This window comes from Eumetopias jubatus, unplaced genomic scaffold (assembly GCF_037043125.1).
Source record: "Eumetopias jubatus isolate StellerSeaLion01/CBP00866 unplaced genomic scaffold, mEumJub1_p1.0 scaffold_4, whole genome shotgun sequence".
NCBI classification, from domain to species: Eukaryota; Metazoa; Chordata; class Mammalia; order Carnivora; family Otariidae; genus Eumetopias; species Eumetopias jubatus.
The window spans coordinates 83,395,579-83,403,174 of NW_028274810.1; positions in this window are offsets into that span (position 1 = coordinate 83,395,579).

The following is a 7,596-nucleotide window of genomic DNA, read 5'->3' on the forward strand; positions in this document are numbered from 1 at the left end:
CTTGAAAACTGGAAGTTTAAAAAAAAATCATAAATGTCGCTCAGCGCTATGTTCTCTAACGAACGCAGCTAATGAAAGCTAATGACCTTTCGGAAGGAAGTGTCAAGACAATGTTTTGCACACAAAGAGCCCCTAAGGTGCTCCAGCACCTTCAGTTTTCATAGATGGGGCAATGAGGGCTCTGGCTGATATTTTCCAGGTCTCTTTTCTGGCTTGAATAGGTCTTCTCCTGCAGAGATGCCAAAGCAGGGGTCTGGAGCTTGCAACTCAACAGCTGCCTTCCCTTGGAAAGCGAAAAGACCTCCGGTTGCCTTCTGGAAAAAAGAGAGCAGATGCCTATTTCCTCCGTGGCCTCCCTGGACACGGTAATACAGGTCTCTGGCAGCCCCAGGGGGAGCGCAGAATAAGTTGGAGCTCGATCTGTCCTGAGGCAGGGCCATACTTGCCATATTTGCACTTCTCTCTGTGTTTGTCATCTAGGTCAGTAGTTTGTCCTCGGGGCTGCCCTCCAAACCGCTCTGCACTGCAATCAGAGAGCCCTCTTCTAAGAGGAGATACGATCATGGTCCATCCCCTTTGAAAATCTGCCCAGCGATTTGGGATTCTCCACGTGGCTGACGAGGTCCTGCTTCATCTTGTCCAGTCACCGTCTTTCTTGCCTCAATGTGTGTCCGGGTTCTCTCATTATCTCCTCTCCAGTCTTCTTCCCACTAGGCGTATTTCCCATGCTCCCTCTCATTTCACTATCTTCGTACACATTCTTCCCGCTCTCTTTCCAAGTCAGGTTTTCTTCCCCTCTTTGCCTGGATGATGCTTCTCGTCTTTCACCTTCTGAGATAGCAAATCACAAGAGGGGCTAAAATCTGGGAAAGTAAAGAAAATGTTGGGGGCGCCTGGCTGGCTCAGTCAGCAGAGCATGCAACTCTTGGTCTCAGGGTTGTGAGTTCAAGCCCCATGTTAGGTGTAGAGATTACTTTAAAAAATTTTTTTTTATTAAAACAAAGAGAGAGAGAATGTTGGAAACACTATTTGATAAACTGCTCAGGGTAGGAGTTCTCCAAGAGGCATGCCTCAATGAGAATGGCTGGTGGTAGGTTGCCTTCCTGGGGGATTGAATCTGGGTAATTCCTGGGCTTTCACTTTGTATTTAATTAGGGCATGCAAGCGTGGGTCAGAGCCAAATTGTTCAGGACAGGAAAGGAGAAGCCGAGGGCCGTCAACAGGAGCCTTTCTTCTAAATTCCTCCATGCAATGCTGAGTCACTCCTCCAAATAAATGTTAAATTAGAGTTTTAGTTGAAATTGAGAGCAAACCCAACAAGTGACAAAAAGGAACTCAGAAGAAACAGAAAAAAAAAACACAAAGAATGGGCCATAAGAAGTTAAATGACATCAGACGAATAAGAGATTTTGGAAGCATTAAAGCAAGACCATGATGCTATGGAAAAGAAACAGAGGACAAGAAAGAGCTCTTAGAAACTAAATTGTCAGAACAGCCGCATGCATCACCACAGGTTTGACCTATAACAAACCACTCGATCTCAGTGGCTTGTCACAATGTTATTGTTTGCACACAGCCCCGTTTTTCCTGATTCACAGGGAGGCATCTGCTCCATGCAGGTGCTCAGGGCCCCAGACAACTTCCCTTCACAGGGCCTTGCCATCTGCTAGGTCACCAGAGCCCTCCACTGGCTCTTCTGCATCCAGCCAACAGGTGCAAGAGAGGACAGGAGGAGAGCCCAAAAGAGGAGACATTGATTGGCCGCCACCGAGGAAGTGAAACCATCAACTCATTTCTCTGAAAATTGATAATCAAAAAGAGAAGCCATGAAGTGTCTGCCATGCCGAACTGCATCATATGATCACGAAAGAACCAAAATGAACGAAGAAAAGGTCTTCCCTACAGAAGAAGTCCAGCTACTAAATGCAGAAGGAAATAGAAGTAGAAATTCATCATTTTTTTTTCAACCGCCAGTGACATAACTGATTCGGGCACGAGTTTCCCATGAATGGTTAAACCACTAAATGGAAGGTTAGCAGAAAACTTTTCAGTAAAGGGGTAAGGTGGCCACTGCCTGAACCTGACACACATCATTTATAGCGAGAGGGGCAGACATCATGTGCCCCCCACCCCCGCCCCGGTGTGAGGTCCCACCTGGGAAGTATTCATCAATTCTAGCTTCTAGCTTCCAGGAGGATGAGCAATAAAAAAGCAAGCTGTACTCTGCCCTAAGACAACAGGAGGGAGGGGCACCTGGGTGGCTCAGTGGGTTGAGTGTCTGCCTTCAGCTCAGGTCATGATCCCAGGGTCCTGGGATTGAGCCCCGAATGGGGATCTTTGCTCAGTGGGAGGCCTGCTTCTCCCTCTCCCACTCCCCCTGTTTGTGTTCCCTCTCTCACTGTGTCTCTCTCTGTCAAATAAATAAAATCTTTAAAAAAAAGATATTTTCTTAGACAAGGACATTTTAATATGTGTTAGGTGTTACATTATATCAAGCAATTTTCAATCACGTTGGGTATGAGGATATTATGGCAGTTACGTAAGAAAGTATCGTCCGTTGAAATACACTTGAAAGTACTTAAGGGGAAATAACATCTTTAGTGTACTTTCACACGCTTTGGCAAAAAAGAAAGCAAAGTGTATGTGGGGAGAAGGGACAGATAGAACAAAGTTTGGCAAACTGTTACGGTTGTTGAAATGGATGATGGGTTTGTGAAGGTTTATTATACCCTCTACTTTTCTGTATGTTTGGAAACCTTATTTATAGAGTTTAAAAATCACTGGCATAACCGTATGGACTCTGTATTATCATGAACACCTTTTTAAATAAACCCTTTCATTGTTGTCCCCGCCATCTTTCCTCTCGCCTCTTCCCATCCCCCTCTCCCAACCACCCCATGTAACTTCCTTTAACCAACGTTCATAAGAAAAATCCTTCCATAAGAAAAATGTCTAATTCTTGGCCTTTTGTTCAATAAAAATAAGATTGTATTAAAAATACACATTTCTCTGTGTCTTGCAATTCTTACAATGCAATGTGAAAATCCCTCCAAATAAACAGATCTGTCTCTGATTTATTGTTTGTAATGCCTGCATAATAATCTGTGGTAAGGAGGCACTACAACTTATTTAACTTTCCACTCTTTCTCTAGATGGGCATGCATCTTGTTTCTAGTGTTGTTATTATGAACAATGTTGCTAACAGAAGATCTTCATCCTTAAATGCTTCCATGTTAGTGTTCTTATTTCTGTGATACAGATCCCAGGAGTGAGGTTGCTACGTTTTAATTCTTCTTCTTCTTTTTTTTTTAAGATTTTATTTATTTGACAGAGAGAGAGAGACAGCGAGAGAGGGAACACAAGCAGGGGGAGTGGGAGAGGGAGAAGCAGGCTTCCCGCTGAGCAGGGAGCCGGATGCGGGGCTTGATCCCAGGACCCCGAGATCATGACCTGAGCCAAAGGCAGATGCTTAACCCACTGAGTCACCCAGGTGCCCCTAATTCTTTTTTTTAAACAAATATTTTATTTATTTACTTGAGATAGAGCATGAGCGGGTGAGAGGGGCAGAGGGAGAGGGAGAAGCAGACTCTGTGCTGAGCAGGGAGCGGGACAGACGCGGGGCTTGATCTTAGGATCTTGGGATCATGACCTGAGCCAAGGGCAGATGCTTAACCCACTGAGCCACCCAGGTGCCTCTATGTGGTTTGAATTCTAATAAATATTGCCAAATCATATCAATCCCCAGTTCCACCAGATGCCACCAAAAATGGGCATAGTCTCCCTTGCACTTCTCACCCTGAACATCCCTCCCCAAGGGGTTCTTACTTAAGCATTTTTGGCTGATGTGATGGGTGAGTGGCCAGCTCAAACCAGCCTAAGTCTGCTCAAACAGTGAAAATTGGTCCAAACCTGCCTAAACCTGCCTCTGCCTGCTGAGTCTATAGCCAGTTGGGTCCAAGCAGATAAAACCAGGTCAAACTGGTTTCCAAACCAAATCAGAATGGAATAAGTCAGTCCAAGCTTGCAAATGCTTTCAGGATTTCAACTTTCTTCCAAGTCCCCTCCTGGTTTCCTAAGAGCCCCCGCTTGACCAGTGGGCGTGCATGACCAATGCCTGAGCACCCAGCCGCCGATCTCCCGAGGGCTCCATTCCGCACACTCTGTGGCAGCAACAATCTGCCAAAAGATTCTGCATTTCTTTCATTTGTTCTTAGTTCTCTGGTTACAAGAAAGCCACCTTCACACTAACTGACTGAAAGGGGCTTTCCTGGAAAACGAGAGCCCAGGAGAGACAGAACCAGGAGTGGAACGCTGTAGGGAGCTGAGGTGGCCCCCCTTCTCATTCATACCTTCATTCGGGCTTTACTTTGAAGTGGAAACCAAGGCTCCAGGGAAAATGGCTTGTTCGGAGCCAACAGACCATTAGGAGGATGAGGGGGCCCTCAGTGTGGGGGCCTTCGGGGTCAGAGGCTAATGGTGGCTGGTGGGTCCTGGCTGTGGCGAGTGCCCTGACCCCCCAGGAAGCCCCCAGGCCCTCACCGGCTCACCTGCAGGCCCACAATGACCTTATTTTCCTCCTGAGTCCCCTGGAACCCTGAGAGGTTTTGTGGGCTCTAAAGCTGTACTGATTAGGGGGCCCTCTTTATGACGTGAGGGAGGAAATACTCATGGCAGGAAAGTGCCAGGTAAACTCAGATAAGTTGTTCTCCCTGAGTCCCCAGACTCTGCTCCTTCTGTTCCTCATCTCTGTTCCTGACCACTTACTCTTTCTCTGAGCAGATGCTTATTCCCATTCCTCTCTGTCCTCACCCCTGCTCTTTCTACAACCTGAACCACCCTTTCTGCCTGCTTTCCCCTCCCCCACTCTGCTCTGTTTTCAAGTTCCATTGCTCTCCCTCCAAGAAGCCCTCTGATTCTCCCAGTGGCCCGTGGCTCCACCTGACTTGCCCCTGAAGAATATTCCACGCTCTACACTGTGCACTGCAGCCTGCTGGACCTGGCCTTATCTTTCTAGTGATCTCGACAATCCTTGAGGACTGGGCCCACACCCGCCTCAACGTCCCCCAGCGGCCAGCACCCACTCTGGCCTAGAAGAGGTGGGCTGGCCTGAAGGGACACCCTACCACACTCTATGAAAAGGTTCAGGATGTGGGGTGGGGTCTCAGAGACACCTAGACCCCAGGATGAGAGCTAGCAAGAACAGGGTGGCCTAAGAAAAAGCTGATCCTAAGTGAGACATTCATCTTAATCCTAACGCCCCTATGGGGGAAAGTTAGTTTTATCTTTATTTTACAAAAGGGAAATGAGGACTCAAGTAAGTTAGTTAGACTATCCCAGGTTGAGAGCTAGTAAGCAGTGGTGTATCTTCGCCACAAAAGTGATCGATGACAAAGGGATGACTAATGTCATTATTAAAAGGAAAATTGTAAAAATGGATTCAAATAGTGGGATGGAGATAAAGAACAGTAGGGCCATGTTTTTAGCCCATAAAAAATTTTTAAATGAAAGAAAGTTTTAGACAAAACTTCTGAAGCAGGTTTTGGTCCATATCTTCCCTTTCGTTACTACACTCTGCGTATCTGGTACGTGGAGACTATTTGAGACACCAGGAGCCCTTGTTCCCCATCTTCTCAGGGGTCCCCCACAAGTCTCTCTCCTGTGCTCAACAGTTCAGCTCCTCCCCACACTTGCATTCGGCAAAGCAAAAGCCCTGCGGTTACCTGTGCTTGAGGATGCCTTTGAGGGGTCTCCCCTTCCCTAGGTGACCGAGCCATGGAACGTGAGCTTCTCAAAAGAGGAGACTCTGATGTGTTCACTGCTGCATCCTCAGTGCCCACACAATTCTGGGCCCACAGTACGTGCTTTATAAATATTTGTCAGATCAATGAACTGGACCAAGGTGCCCTGTGCATCCCCCACTGGGAAGGAGGGAGTGTGCTGGACTCCAGAGGCTGGGCCCCCCTGCTGAGGAGTGTGCATGTGGACACATACTTGTACACATACAGGCCGGAGCACCTGCAGCAAACTGTCAGGCAAGGCAGATGTTCACCAGCATGTGGCTGTTTTCCAACCCTCCTCTGCTGGTTGTGAAATAGCTATCGCCCCGGCCCCATGAGTCCCCCAAGAGACTCGGTCGATCCCACAATCCGGCAACCAGAGGGGGTTCGCTGCACCAGTCTCCTTACTCCCCATCCGGGTGCCCCTGACAGCTGCCCTCTGGTCCCAGCCGGGTTTGCTGCACTTTCAGGGGAAGTACCTGTTAGCAGTTTTAATACCCAGCCTACTCAGTGAGGTCCCACTTTGCACCCATTAGATCGGCTACTACCCAAGCAATAGAAAGTAACAAATGTTGGCAAGGACAAACTGGAATTCCGTGTGTGCTGGCGGGAATGTGAAATGATACAGCCAGTGTAGAAAGCATTATGGCAGTTTCTAAAATAAATAAACAAATAAACATGATCCAGCAATTCCTGGATATATATTCCCCCCCAAAAAATGGAAAGCGGGGACCTGCACAGATATTTGTACCCCCATGTTTTTAGCAGTAATATTCACAACAGCCCAAAGTAGAAATGACCCAAATGTTTATCATCAGTTTATCTCAGCAGGATAAACAAAATATGGCATATCCATATGGTGGGATAGTATTCAGCCATAAAAAGGAACAAAGCACCAAGACATACTATACTATGATGAACCCTGAAGACACTGTGTTCAGTAAAATCAACCAGACACAAAAACACAAATATTGTATGATTCCACTTATATGAAATGCCTACAGTAGCCAAATTCATAGAGACCGAAAGTAGAAAGGTGGTTACTGGGGGTGGGCAGGGAGCAGGGTGGAAGGGCTGGAGAATGAGGAGTTGTTGATTAATGGGTACGGAGTTTCAATTTGGGATGACAGGAAAGTTGCCAAGATGGACAGTGGTGATAGTTATGCGACAATGTGAAGGTACTTAATACCACTGAAAAGGGGTTAAAATAGTCGATTCCGTGTTATACGTATTTTACCACAACCTTTTTTTTTTTTTTTTTTTTTTTTAAAGAACAGAACCCTGGTCCATTTGGGGCTGCCAGGCTTATTGAGACTGGAGACTTGCTGCCTCTCATAAACTGGAGACTTGCTGCCTCTATCCCGCTGCCTCGGACTGACTCCTAGGCTCTTACTCCCCATCACCTGCTTCAACTACTGGCAACCCAAAGGGGCAGAAGGACCGCCATTCCCCACTGATCAAGCCCAGAATGCCATCAAGGATCTGAGCTTGGGGCCACCTGGGTGTCTCAGTCGGTTAAGCACCCAACTCTTGATTTCGGCTCAGGTCATGATCTCACAGTGGTGAGATTGGGCCGCACGTCTGGCTCCTCGCTGAGCATGGAGTCTCCTGGAGAGTCTCTCTCCCTCTCCTTCTGCCTATCCTCCAGCTTACACGTGTGTGTGCATGCATGTTCTCTCTCTCAAAATAAATAAAATCTTAAAAAAAAAAAAGGAATCTGAGCTTGGTGGACCCCTCCCCCATGATGCAAGATCTATTGGGATCCCAGATCCAGCAAATGAAATTCCCAATGTTTTAGAGTCGACCTTGATACTAGACC